Raw genomic sequence first — 15,115 nt, 5'->3', positions numbered from 1 at the left:
GGAGGCCCAGCAAAGGAGTACTGTGAGTGCAAAAACAAAGGAGGAGCTCTTCATCCAAACTGAGCCAGGAGCTGGGGAGCCGCACAGCTCCCCAATATTCTCTCAATAAAGTGCATTATTCTAAAAATAAATTAGATTTTATCAGTAGCAAAAATATATGAGCTTTTCTGACAAGGGAATATTCCTTTGACATATTCATTCATTCCAATAACGAAGAAACCAGATTCCAGGTCTTAGATGTGTTGGGGCTGGGGGCTAAGAATAGGCCCTCAGTTTGGCTGTACTTGTCGTAAGAGGCGACTGAACAGCCACCGGGTAGATGGGACTCGTCAGCTTGGGAAGGCAGCTCATCTGAGAGAAGGAAAACTCTGATCTCAAACCTCCACTGCCTTGTGGCTACATCCAGTTATGGAAAAGGCTTCAGGAGTCAACCTCGAGGCAAAATCCGGAGCCGGAGTCCCTGAGGCAGTTCATGGCTGAACACAGTCACGTTCTGGTAATTCCTGCGACGCCGCTGGAACCAACCGTATTGGCCTCTGCCTTTCCATTGGACCATTTCAGCGACGTGGAGAGGGGAGATTTGCTGCATGGGTAACAGCCTATCCTCCATACCTACTTTACCCAGGCTTCGCACACTGGAGAGGACACTCTGTTCCAGAACCACCATTCAGAGCGCGATACCATAGTCTTCTGAGACTGAAGGATGCCAACTGAAGATGTGTTGTACTAAAAACCTCTGATTCCAGAGTGTGCTCCACTATCAAATATTCTGTGATATATAATGTCTCTTAATACCCCCCCTCCCAAAGTAGTAGGTGGTGACCTCTGCTTTTAATAAACATGCCCTTCTTTAATGATCGGCAGGTAGATATTCCCTCAAAGGCGCACCTGTCTGACCTGAGCAGTGTCATGCACTACCGATTCTGGTTTTTTTGTGTGTTTTTTTTTGGTCCCAGCCATTCTTTTCTACAAAAGCGAGGAAAAATAGGTGAAGTGTTTAGCGCTGGTATAAGTCATATTTGTAAAGAAACTGTGACAGGAATGGTATTTGATATCTGAAAAGTAACCTTGCTTTGTAAAGAAAACAATTTGTCTCATGGTCAAGGCAAACATAAAATCTTCAAGGAATGTGAGTTGCAATAAAGGAACAATCTTCATGCTCGCAACCCTACGATACTATCTCACAGTACGTGTCACAGAAATACTGAATTGTACTCTTGTTTTTAATTTTTCTCTAGGAAAGACTTCATATCACTTTATCATAACTGTGGAAACCTGCGGGGCCAAAGAATTTGAAGCTAGAGTTATATTTTCCTTTTTCTTCTATATAAAGGTGGGCCACCATTGCTCTGGTTGTTATCTCAGTGATCCCCAGATAAGGTGAAGTTGGTCAGCTCATCCCCCATAAAAATCCATGCTGCTACAAGTGGTACTCGTGAACTACCCAATCATGACAGAAACTCTGTGCTCATATAATCTACCAAAGTATGCATTTAACCATCCAGAAAACCTGATCCTTTGTCATCAGTTGAGTGGTGAGGAAACTTTTACCACATATTCACACCCAATCAGGTATCTAGAGCAGGTACAATTTGCCTCACTTCTTGGTTGTCTAATTCTATTCATAATTCTATTCAATCTACACATTATGCAGGAGTGAGGCAGTAAGTGGGAGGTAATCGTTTTGTGGACTATTATACTTACCATAAAATAAGAAGATCCTTGCAGGGTTAAGGACCCATCTAGTCCAGCATCCTGTTACCATAGTCGTCTGCCCTCTGAGTCTGGGAAGCCATAAGCAGGTGAGAAAGCTGTAACTCTCTCCTGCCATAGTTCCCTGAAACGGATAACTGCAACTTCAGAAAACTTCGGGTGTGGAATCATATTTCAGAATGCTTCTCTCTACAGGGGGATGGCCTGGGAGGACATGATGTGAGTGGGTCTAAATGGAGGCAGTCACAGGAAGGTCCACATTGGGAAGGGTTTAAATGCAAAGATGGAGTAGCGAGTGCACCTCTGTTGTACTGGTCAACACAAAAGAAAACAGAACTTTCCTGGCTTGAATAGGTGAAGGGCTGCCTTCAAGCTGCTTGCCTGGTAAAGGACAAGAGACTTGACTGGGCAGAGATGGATTTCTGTGGCGTCAGAAGAGTGCTCTTTATAGGTGCTGCCTTACATATAGGGTTCAGCTAGTTGTATCCTCTCAGTTCATGCAGCAACTGTTACCCTGCACATGCCTGATCTTGTCTGATCTCAGAAGCTAAGCAGGGTCAGGCCTGGTTAGTACTTGGATGGGAGACTGCCTGGGAATACCGGGTGCTGTAGGCTTATACCATAGTCTTTCGAGACTGAAGGTTGCCAACCACTGTGGAGAACAAAGGAGTGGTATGATCTGGCAGAGTTTAAGTGTTTCTCAGGCAGGAACCTATATTGGGCACAAGAGATCCATTTGACTGTTAGGATGAAATAATCCAGGGATTGTGATAGCATTAGGAGGGTACCAGTGGGGCTGTAAACAGAGACCTTGCTATGTACAGTTTTCTGAGGTGAGAAAGGAAGTTAACATTTTCCTAGGCTGATTACCTCTGGACACTGTCTGCTGCTACAGCTCCGTCTAGCTGACCCAGACTTTCAAACTGGAGACGCTTGTCAGAGGGAAAGAAGATGGGGTGATATGGCAGCTATGGACTGCATGGAAAAGGGGGGATTTGCAAAAATGGTCCCTCACCCTTGCATAATGAAATGTCTTCCCCTTGAGCAAGTTATTCTTTGGATCTAACCCATGGAGAATAGAGGGTACACCAAAAGTTGTGTTTTCACATGCAGATAGGCTCAGATAATGGCACTTATGTGCATACAAATGTACTAAAAATTACAATTACACTGCATATTTGAAGCATGCTACTTGCCTTTGCTTCATTTCAAAGCCACAGAGGGAAATTTCTATTTGCATTAATTAGAAAATAATCTGCTCCAGAGTAAGCAAAGCACCGCGCACAGTTCCATTAGCAAGAAGATATTTATTTTGACAGTTTTCTGAAATATTTGAAACTTGCTTATCAATATAAATGGAGAGCTACAGTTTTATAAGTCAAATAATTCATTAGTCCAAAGACACGTAACGATCAGCATTAATCAAAAACAGTGTTGGGGAGAAAATAACCCATGCTGTGTGCTGAGATAACAAATGCATATTGTACAACTTGCTTGTCATTATTGGAAATGTGGTGCGCACCATTGCGCTCATTGAGTTATAAGTACAAAAGGGTACATGTGTACGTGTAATGACATCTCAGTTCTGCAAGCCCTGATTGATGAAAAGCAAAATGTGTTTTGTGAATTGCGTGACGCAAGTCAAAAATTAACAGTCCAATCCTGTTCCAGATTGGACAGTTTGGGCGGGGTGTTATGACAGCGGATGATGCTTCTGCTGTTGCGAAATGGCTACTGATGGAACGCTCGGTGTTGCTGAGCCATCGTTGCCACAGGAGGTGGCAGTTGCTCCTTGAACATTGCCATGCCTTGCTGTGCCTGCAGAGTAGGTAAGGCAGTGATGAGGTAGGGGGCGAAACTGGGTGGGGAGGGGGGGAGGGACAGGGGAAGGGAGGCTTGCAGGTCCAAGGAGGCCCACTGTGTAGTGGGAGGCTTACGGAGAGGTAAGTGGAAATAACCCCCCTTTTAAACCTTAAGCCATTTGATCTCCCCCCTCCCCCACTGGATACGGTGCACTCCTATATAGATTGGGCTCTTAGGCTGCAATCCTCTGTGTGCTTACTTGGGAGTCACACCCATTGAACACAAAACAACAGTAAGCATGCAGAGGATTGCAGTGTCCATACTATAGAAAGCAAGCTCAGTATATGAAGCACAACTGCAGTAACTCCAAACCACAATGTGTTGGACTAGGAGCAGAGAGGAGCAGCAGGATATCCAATCCCTTCTGGACCAGTTTTGAACAATGGCGTTGAGCTGTTGCTCTCCTGTTCCAGCGTCTCCTCCGATTTGATTTTGCAACCATGACTGGCTCTGGAGGTGAAGGGGAGGGGCTGTTTTACACTGGTGTTCAGGTACCTGAAAAACTTAGCATTTCCTCCCTTCTAGGAGTGCCCATGTTGCCCTGCACGTGTTCTTTAGATTGTGCATATCCCTATTTGCATGGCAGAGAGACCAACTCAAACAGCATAATCCATACCGGCCCACTCAACCATAAAGTTAACTCAGGGCACATTCCTAACCAGGTCTACTCAGAAGTAAGTCTTATTTTGTTCAATGGGTCTTACTCCCAGGAAAGCGTGGTTAGAATTGCAGCCTCAGTCATTTTGAGTGTGCCACTATTTCTCAGCTTAATATATTTCACAGAATTTTTGTGAGGATAAAATGGGGGAGGACTTTATAGGTCGCCCTTCCTCAAAGGAAGAGTAGAAGAGAACTGCAACATAATAGTGATGTCAGACAGAAAGAGGATGTGACATACTTGAGCAAGGCATCTGTTTTGATCAGTTTCGTGTCTAGTGATAGAAAATGTTGTCCCAGGGACATGTTAGTGCCTAGGTCATAGGCATATCACTGATTAGTCTGATATAATTTAAGGTGCCATCAAGGATAATAATAGGTTTACATTTCTAAAAACCAAAAATCAAAATTCTGCTAAATGTCAATGCTGCTCTATTAAGGCTACATATGCTACACAACACACTCTGGAAGTTTGGAACAAAAAGGATCGCTAATGTAGTCATTTAAGAGCCAATCACCACTTTCAAAATAATTATCTAGTGCGGCCCTTTTGGGATTGCACCACTTCAGACTGCAGGTGCAGGATTGCATGTTTAAATGCTCTCTTATGTAATAAATGTTCTGCACTTAGAAAATGAAGAGATAAAGGTTTTCGACCTGCAGGCAGTGTGCATGTTTTTTTAATGTGACTGAGCACTTAAAAATGCATCTCCCATCTGCCATATGGAGTGGTACAATGCTATGGTTGGCATGGGTCTGAGGAGACCCACTGGAGGTCAGGTGGCCTATGAGGAGGTAAGTAAAAAAAAGTTTTACCTACCTCTCCTGGGCCATCTGCTAACCCCCCTCCCCAATAGCATGCAACACATACTTCATTAGCAGCACTGTGTTGCTATGGGCTGGTGGGTATATTAGGCCCTAAGGACCCAATCCTATCCAACTTTCCAGTGCTGATGCAGCCATACCAACCGGCTCTGTGCTGCAGCGTGCTGTGGGAGAGGCAGTCACAGTGGATATGGGAACATTTATTCTTTTACCCTGGGGCTGCATTGGTGCTGGAAAATTGGATAGGTTTGAGCCCTTAGCCACTCTGGATAACACTGGCTGGAGAAGTCTTATGGAGTTGGCAAGCAATTGTTCTTTAGTTTAAAAAGCTAGGTATGTTGCTTATGCAAAATAAGAGAAATGTTTATTGAGATAAAAGGGGGGAAAGGAAGATAGAAGTCAAAAAGCCAAATTCTGTACTTGAACTCGGAGACAAAGTTCAACAGGAAATACTAAACCAGTTTTCTAACTAAGCTTCCCTAGCTGACTTGCAATCCAGTTTGTAGTCCTCTCTGGAACTGACAGCTCAAGAATTCACCTTGCATTGTTGGACAACACAGGCCTTCTTCCTGATCTTGAAGAATCCTTTTGTGCCTGGCCGCATTTTAATCCTTTTTGGGAAGGATGCCACCTCAAGTTCTGATATGTTACCAGCTGTGCTTTGATAGCATGATCCTTGGTAGTGTTCTCCAGGGAAAATGCCCTGAACCAACTAGACCATAACTCACGTTTGTCTGAATGAATATTTGAATATTTATCTGAAATTATAGGGAACAAATAGTCTTCCTACTGGGAGTGAATAAAAAATGAACCCCTGGGCTGGCTAATACATATACAATATCTAACAAAGTTTTGTGGGATATGATGGCTACCACTCCTGGCAATGCTTCACAAGATGGATTGGTGAATTAAAATCCCATTAAACAAGTTACATTAGGTAGCCTTGTAATGTGCAATTATCAAAATCAAGCTGCAGCTATAGCTTGATGACCAAATCTCCAGAGAGTCTTCAAAATATAAGGAAACCCAGGCCAGAGTGGAATGTATTGCAGACTGATCTTATATACACATTTCTATCATGCTCCTCTCCCAAGGAGTTGAGGGTAGTGCACACAGAGTAGTCTCATTTTGTCTTCACAGCAACCCTATGAGATAGGCTTGGCAGTCATTTGCCTGAGGCTAGTCAATGAGCTTGATAGCTGAGCAGGGATTTGAACCCATATCCCCCTGATCCAAGTACACATCTCGATACACTCCAGCATATATCTGTTATATACTGTGATAATAAATGTTTTCCCTACTGTCCACTGTTGTATCGAACTAACATGCAAACATGTCTCTTTTCTTTAAAACAAAAGTCAGGGCAATTTCCCCACTGTAAAAAGTAGATTTGTGCTAAGGCCACCAGGCAGTCATTTTTCATTAGGTTTCATCTACTTCACTCTTTGTCCTTGTTTTACCCATTCTGTTAACTTTCATTTGTACTTTTGTCTTCAGATTTCAAGATCTCAGGGACAGGGGATTTATCAAAATGGGTGTCTTCCCCCCCCCTTCTGATATATGAATTAAACTGCTCCTTAGATTTGCATGCACATTATTGAATGGCTGCACAAGGCAAACGTACAGCATCTTACAAACATAACCGCCCTGGAAGATCAGATGGATAGCCAATATTACGTATATGGGGTTGGGCTATCATGCGCAGCCATGTCATGTGCAGCCATGTCAGCTGCCATTTTGGGAGAGGCAGCAGCACTCCCCATCCAGCGGTGCACCTCCCTGGACACTCTGGAGCAGATAAGGCAGTGGCAGGAATGGGTAGAGGGAAGAATAGGGGCAAGAAACTGTGAGAGGGGTAGACCTGGTGGCAGTGATATACAGCAGATCCATATTTTTTTGAAGCTCCCTGCCTCCTTTCTCTTCTTGGATTTGCACCAGTTAAAGAGCTGGTGCAAGTCCAAAGAGACCAATTGTGGAGCTGGAGGCTTTGGAAGGGAAAGAGGATTTAAATCGGTTACCCCACTGGATACAGCATGCTCATTTTTGATACGGCTGCACCAGTGGCAGGAGGGAAGGATAAAATTGAGAAAATTATCTACCCCCTGCAACCTATTTCCTACAGTGGCCAGTCATATGACTTTGGGAAGTGCCACTGCAGTGCATGAAGGCCATCGCTGGTCTCTCCTGGTCAATCCTGTCTCCCACTAACTGGAGTACTGCCAGAGAGTCCTGAGATCTCATTTTGTCATATACATATTTAGCTTAGGCCACAGTCCTATCCACACTTACTTGGGAGTAAGCCCTATTGACTATAATGGGACTTACTTTTGAGTAGCTATGCATAGGATTGGACACTTAAACATTTATATCCCACCTCTCTGATTAAAGCATTCAAGATTACTTGCAACAAAATAAAACACACGCACACACAAAATCAGTCCATCAACAATCATACAATATGCATCCCAGGAGTATAACTGTACAAAACAATCCCCAAAGGGTCAAGCCTCTTTGAAAGGCAAGGCCATGGCCAGATGCTTGGAGCTGAGGAGAGCATTTATGCCTCCTACGGGAGAGCATTCTGCAAGATTTGTGTCACCACAGAGTAGGCCCTGCACCTAGTAGAAACCTGCTGCTGAACTTGCATAAATGTTGGAATATGGAGAAAGACTTCAGATGTTGAGTGGATAATACATTCAGGTATACACAGAAAAAGGCAATCATTCATGTTTCCATGTCCCCATTGATGTAGCTAAGGGGGTGCAGAGGGTAGCAATTTCACTGGGCATCAAGCCTTAGTGGAGCAACAAGCTGAGCTTGACACTAGTGACCAAAATTGTGAAAATCTTGGTATGTACGAATAATACCATCATGTTATATATCATTGAAAAGGTAATTTAATGCAGAATGCAGTGCAACAAACTGCACTGGAATATCTGTATTCTATCAAATGTTATGACCAATTAACCAGAAAATGAAAACACAACAGCCTTGTGGAACAACAAGTAGATTTGCTTAACTAAATCAGGACAGGGCAGGAGGTCTGGTCTAGAGGGTAGAGCCTCCATTAGCCCGAAGATAACATCAGAAGGTCACCACTTTGAGGACACCGGCAGCTCCCTGAACAGCTGAGAATGGCGAGACCTTGAAACAGCTGACAAGCCCAGCTGAGTGATTCCACCTGCTCTTGGTGTGAGCAAGAAGCGTCTTGGCTGCCCTCCATGTGAGAGATGGAGCTGCTTGTCAGCCTGACTGGAAGAACTGGAGGCCAGAAGTGAGACCAAACCAGGAAGATTCATTCTGAAATGTTGTTGGTTCTTGAAAGAGAGAACCTCTATGTTGTAAAAATCCCCTTGAGGGATTTAGAAACGCCTGCCTATGTAAACCGCCTTGAATAAAGTCAGAGGAGTAATCCGATGACCAGAAAGGCGGTATATAAATACTTAGTTATTATCATTATTATTAACTCCAAGCTGACCTATGAGGCTGATTGTTATGGGTGCCAATTGTTATGCTATAGCATGAAACCAATAACTTTTTGTTTATTTAATTAATGAAATTTGATTTTGTCATGCGGGGGGGGGGGGGCTACAAAATCTTCTTTGACCTCAGGTAGCAGATATATGCCTTAGCTATACCACTGACTGGAGGGAGGCAGCAGAGCAAGTGGGTAGTTAGCCGCTGCAGAGAGGAGGTGGGTTCCTCCCAATTTTCACTTTTTAAAAAGCCCGGGCGTGATGTCACTTCCAGTTGTGACATCACTTCCGGGGCAACATTTTGAACTTTGCACCGGGCTACACGATCATTAGCTACGCCACTGCATGTCCCAAGCCATTGAAAGTTTTAACAGTATGAACCAATGTCTTGAACTGGGCCCAGAAACAGAGGTAACCCATGCAATTGGTTTCCTGGAACAATACTGGGGAGATAAACTTGTCACAAGTCACCCAAGTGGCTTGTTACCAGTTCTGCTAGTAGCACTTTTGCAACTACAAGTTACTGCTCAATTTGTGAATTTATTCAATATATCCAAGCCTCTTTTCTTGAGTTTTAAGCCAGTGGCAATCACCACATCTTATTGCCATGAATTCCAGATGTTCATGATGTGTTTTGTGAAGGAGTCCCCCCACTGCCTAGGTCAGGTATACACTGCAGATCTATATAAACAAATTAATCACATTTTGCCTCTAGTTTTAAGCCCACCTATTTGTGTGTCTTCTGTTTCCACATGTGGATGCAAGTGAGCAGATGTGCAAGAATTTGGTGTTTTTCTTGAAGATTGCTTTGGGCATTTATTTTTAAAATAAAAAGCAGCATATAAATTTCTAAAGCAAATTAATTTTAAAAGGCTGCAATTCTGTAATACCTTCCTGAGAGTAAGCCCAACTGAACACAGTGGGGCTTATATCTGAGTAGACATGCTGAGGATTGTAGTGAAAGTCTAATTTTAGCCTTCTGTGAATGAAGGTGGGCTCTGCAACTTCAAGGCATCACATCTTTCCAGGAGTATCTGAGCACCTTTAACTCAGATAAGGTTTTTGAAACAGATTCATTGGAAAAAATAATCAAAGCACAAGAAGAACTGCAAAATGCAACAAGCAGGAGACAAAAAACACTGTCAATAGTACCTCACTTTGGAGAGATGTCCACAGCCCACAAAGTAGGAAGATGAAGTTTTAGATCACTTTGCCATAAATTGGATGTAATTCATGAACTGTCATCGACTCCCACAATGAATCTTTGCGCAAGCAATATGCTCATTCTCTTTTGTAATAAAAGCTAAAATCCAATTTGATTGTTTAATAAACAATAAAGGAGAGGTGTCAGCTCCGTTACTGCCCGCATCTTTATCTGTCACCTTTACCCATTCGGGTTTCATACCGAATGGCTGATATTAATCTATCAGATCAGAGTTGAAGCTTAACTAGTGACATTCAATTTGTGAAGCCTGAATGTTTAGCAGCTGATTTATCATTTACTGCTGTTGTTTATTCCTTCCCCACTCTTTCTATTCACAGTTACGGCTGAACATATTACTTAAAGAGTTATTTTCTTCATGCATAGACAATAACATGAGTCTAACTGATCCCAAATCCTAGTTCCAAGAGTTTCTTTCCAGGGAACCTAGAAAGACTTTTTTCCCTGCATTCTGGAAATTAGCTGAATAACACTCCGGCTATTCTGGGTCTCCTCAAGTAGAACACTTGCACCTGTAGACAAGCACTGAGCATGGGGAGAGCATGGGGTGTTATATGTGCGATAATGTGCACACACCTACAGGGGAACAAATGCGTAGGGACTGTGGTCATTGACTACATGACACACAGCAATGTGAACTGGTGTCTATTAAGGATATGAGAAGTGACAGCCCTGCTGCACCACTGCCTGAATCCCCCTTTTCAGAGACACCACATAAGGAGAACACATGTTTGTTTAGGTGTGTGGGGGAGGGAGGTCTAAGGCCAGATTCTTTATGATGGTTTTTGGCCACAGACTAACACAGAGTATTTTGTGGAAGAAGATCAGTGTGGACCATTCTATTGTTCAGAGATGTTCCTTGTTGGGTTTCTGTTGCTCCTCCCCAGTAGTGATGGTCGTATGCTGACACAAGGACGCTTGGATGTGCCTACGCAAGGACAATGGGGGGCAAGGTATTCCTGGGTGGGGGAGGGCGGGCGGTGGGCGGCCCTGGGGCTGAGTTGGTAGGGAGCAGGAGGCGGGGCTGGGATCCAGCAGTTATGCTGGATGCCAACCCCTGTTCCTGGGGAGAACGGAGCGGTTTCAAGCCGATCCACTCTCCTAGAACTTGCACCACCTCAAGAGGTGGCACAAGTCCGAGGAGACCCATAGACACCAGCAGCCCTTACCCAGAGGTAAGGGGAAATGTTTCCCCTTGCCTCTGGCTGAGTCGCTTGTGGCCACAATCCTGCACTGGATACAGCACAAGCCTCTTGGCTTGGTGGTTCCAGTGCAGGATAGGATTGCGCCCCAAGTACTTCTGGACTAAGTACTTCTGGATTGTTAATCAAACCTGTACCTTAATTAGCATAGGTCTCTGACTGAGTAGAGAATGAAACCAGGGGCCAAAGAAAGTCTGTTTTGTGATTCAAATGATTATGTTTGCCTTGAGACGAGGAAGTTAATGGTTTTGCAGGTCTGAATAGGATGGCAGGGCAAGGAGTAGTCCCCTGCCCCCAAGCATGCTGAGCCATACCTTGGCTACATGGGGGCAGCTGTGGAGTTCTCAGTGATGATATCAAAATCACTAAACTCTGGAGCGCTGAGAAGGAAAGCTGCATGGGGCTTCCATTAGAGTTGCACGGCTGCGCAGCTTACAGGGGAGGCTGGCAGCCACTTGTTGAATTTTTCTGAAAGCTTCTCCTAACCAAAGGGGTTACTCCAAAAAGAGTATTGCCTTCTACGAGAGACTTCTGGGCCTGGTGCACTTTTGTCATTAGCCTAGTGAAGGACAACAGAAGTCTGTCTGGGTCACATTCTCTTTCAGCATGCACCCATGCCCATGTACACAAATGGATGCATATGTCGTGTAACAGGGGAATGGCCACAGTATGGGGTGGTCTGGCTTACCTGCCCCTTCCTTTTCCCTCTCTGTTCTATACCCAGAATAAAAATGCCTGAATAGGTCTTACGTTAATAAAAAAAATTCCTAGATGGGAGTGTTTCTATTCATAATTAATTACTACCACCCGAAAATCCAACTCTTGTTCTTAAACAACAAAATCTTGAATGCATACCAATGAATCTGAAAGAAAAGAAAAGCAGATTTGACTGGCTGCGTTCTGCACTAAATTTTTTCCTGCAATTAAGATCTGACTTTATGCTTTATTGATTCATATCCCATCTTCTTCCATCAGGAAAATATTGTTCTGGATGACATTGATATTGTTCCATGCTTACATGCACAAGCTAATGGCTCAGTTGTGTATGAATAGTGAAGGCGATGAGCTGATTTACATTCTCATTAGCTGAAGTTTGTTCGTTGTCGTTGTTGGTATGTATAAGTTTCAGGCAATCTAGCTTTGTGCTCCCTTTGCATTAGAAAGCATTGGAGGATCACCTTTAGCATGGTCTTGAATAAAACATGAAAGAGAATATTAATGGGGAAGAAAGATGTCATTTACATCAGCATATAGAAGCAAAACAAACTTTCCACCCCCAAAGAATTTTTAATGGAAAGTAAGTGCTACTCATCTTACCTGTTCTTAATGCTGGAAAAACATGCACTCTGTAATATGTGAAAGAGATCCATGACTGTACAGGTGTGCACCACTTAATAACGAACCGCATAATGACGGACCACATATATGACAATGGTCAAAGCACAATAAAGATGCTCTTAATGAGACAATCACATTGCACTCTTAATGCAAAAAAGAGGCAGTCTATCTCCAGTAGCCTGTACAGCCATCAAATGTCTGGCAGGGAGTCTGTTTACACATCAAAGGCACTAGATTGAGTGGAATGTTCACTTACCAACCTGATTGCATAACTACAGGAACCAGAGAACATATCTCTGTCATTAAGTGGCGCACACCTGTATTTTGAAGAGCTATACTTCCAGGCACAATAAAGTAGAAACAGGAACACCAGTGACTAGTCTGCTTTCTTATTTTAATTTATTTCAAGTCACATTGTAATTAAGGGGCAACAGGAAAGCCTTAAATAAATAAGCAAATTGTAACACTGCTTCTTTGCATGACAGAAAACCAGATTGCAATCCTTCACACTCTTTCCTGGGAGTAAGCCCCATTGAATACAGTGGGACTTACTTCTGAGCAGACATGCCTAGGCTTGTGCTGTCAGTCTGGTGAGGTAAGAAAGTTACAGTTTACATTGCCTAATGTGGGGAGTTTCTGTTGCCACTTCTATTTCACCGTTACTTCTTCTTAAGAAGTTTCAAACGTGAAATTGTCTCATCTCACCTAATTCCTGAGAAGGTAGGTAGATGGATTTTCAAGGTTATTTCATGGTAGAAAGGGCACACAATTTTAAGGGAAAGTGGCAACGCATTGCAGGGCTTCTGGTCAGCACTCAGAGCGCTCACCTGAGGAACTGTAAACTCTTCCAGTTTACAGGGGATTCCAATTCCATTTCAGTGCAATGTGTTAATTCACCTGATCCTTTGAGGACACAATTTGTGTGGACCATCCAACAGATGATCCTAACAATAGAGAAACCAGAATAGTTGATTGAGTCCCACAACCTCAGATGAATATCAGCTGGCATGACTTGGAGTGTACACAGATGCACATTAACTAAGATTTTACTATGGCTAACTGAGAGATGTTAGGCCAGTAGTCAAGCTCATTGGATGCAGTTTTCCTGTTGCCAAATGGGCTTTTGATATCACAGATGTCGGAGAAGCTCTACAACATGGACAATGGGCTTTTATCATTTGTCCATCATAGAATTTGTATACTTCATGACCACATATCATCTTGTACAATTATTGCGCTTCAGCTCATTCCAGTAGAAAAAAAAATGAAGGACAAAGGCTACACTTAAGTGGAATCACAATATGTAGGATAAAACTGTGAATGAAACCATATTGCCTTTATGAAATTTAAAAAAAATTGCCACAAGCTGTTCAACATACACTGTTATTCAATGTAACTCAGCAAGCAGCCATGCTGGGATTTCATTTATGTTCAAGGTGTTTGGTTTATTCTTACATTTATAAAGTATAATGATTCAATATAATCAGCCTTAAATAAGTTGTACAAAGCCATATTTCACTGAATCACGACACCAAGCACAATACAAGGATAAGCTAAAATGACTCATATCTAAAGCCAGGAGAACACAAACATGGACATTTCAATTAAAAAATAAATTGATGTTTGTTTCTCCTGCACTATGTGGTTTGCAGTTCCATCAGTGATTTCTTAATTAAAAATAGCAACACTTCTATTGCTGCCCCCCTCTCTTCAATTACTCTTTTAATTCTTCTTTCAATTTTACAAGAAAAGACACAACTTCCAAAATTGCTTCAGGCTTGCTGTACTACAGTCACCATCGCTCACAAACAGAAACACAGGTGCAAGCAAGGATGCCCTGAATCCTCAATACTGGATGCAGAAGTACCACCAAGGGACAGGTGGGGGGTGTCTATGCTCAGTGCAGGGATTAGCCCCAGAATCCACAGGACCAGCACTGTTTGCAAGATCCATCAAAGAGCCTGCAAATTACAACTGTGTCCTACCCACTTCAGTGCAGGTGGTAGGGATGGGATTGTGGCCTTAATCTAACTCCACTGGTGATTGAGCCTAAAATCCCCATTAATGTATTAAGAGCCCAATCCTATCCCCTGATAGCCCAAATAATGCAGTGCTATCAGTGGAGCATGTCCTACATGCTATGGGCTAGGGGGGAGGGAGCAGACAGCCCAGGAAAGGTAAGTAAAAACTTTTTTACTTGCCTTTTCTGTAGACCACCTGGTCTCCAAAGGACCTCCTCAAAGCTACATCAGTTCTTTCGCTGGCATAAGTCTGAGGAAACTCCTGGGAGTGGATCTGAGTAGAGAAGGGAGAAGAGGATCTTGGTATGCTGCTTGTCCTGCTCCTTGCCCTGATCTGCTTAGTGGTGATGATAGTGGGGTGGAGGAGAACCTATGGGCCAGTGGTGCCCATGTGTGACCTCTGGACCCTCGCCTTTGACATGCCCAGCCCGTAGAATGGTGGAATGGCTTTCACTCTGTCAGCCCAGGACTTATGGTGGCAGATTGTGAGATCTGCAACCATAAGACCTGCATAGGATTGAGCCATAAAGGAATTGCCTAAATACAGTTGTGCGTCGCTTAATGACAGGGATGGGGACTGTGATCCCTGTTGTCAAGCAGGGCTTGACGCAATCAGTTCCTCCACAGAGAAGGGGATGCTCCTAGAGGCAGTGCACATTCGCTCTCTGCCTCTGCAGAGCTCAGACTGAGGGAAATTGTGTCTCTCACACAACTTCTGGTTTCCTCCATGAAACCGGAAGTCACGCGAGAGACATGATTTCCCTCAGTCTGAGCCTTGCAGAGGCGGTGCGTGGATGT

The 15,115-nt window shown here is 43.5% G+C and overlaps 1 pseudogene; it reads left to right on the top strand.

Moving 5' to 3' along the window:
* Positions 1–2,208: 2,208 nt before the first annotated feature.
* LOC136643441 (5S ribosomal RNA) lies at positions 2,209–2,328 on the top strand (annotated as a pseudogene).
* Positions 2,329–15,115: the final 12,787 nt, after the last annotated feature.

The sequence above is a fragment of the Tiliqua scincoides genome, chromosome 2 (genome assembly GCF_035046505.1).
Source record: "Tiliqua scincoides isolate rTilSci1 chromosome 2, rTilSci1.hap2, whole genome shotgun sequence".
In the NCBI taxonomy this organism is placed as follows: Eukaryota; Metazoa; Chordata; class Lepidosauria; order Squamata; family Scincidae; genus Tiliqua; species Tiliqua scincoides.
Note: the sequence above shows the minus strand (reverse complement) of the source record. Positions and strands in the feature narration are given on the sequence as shown.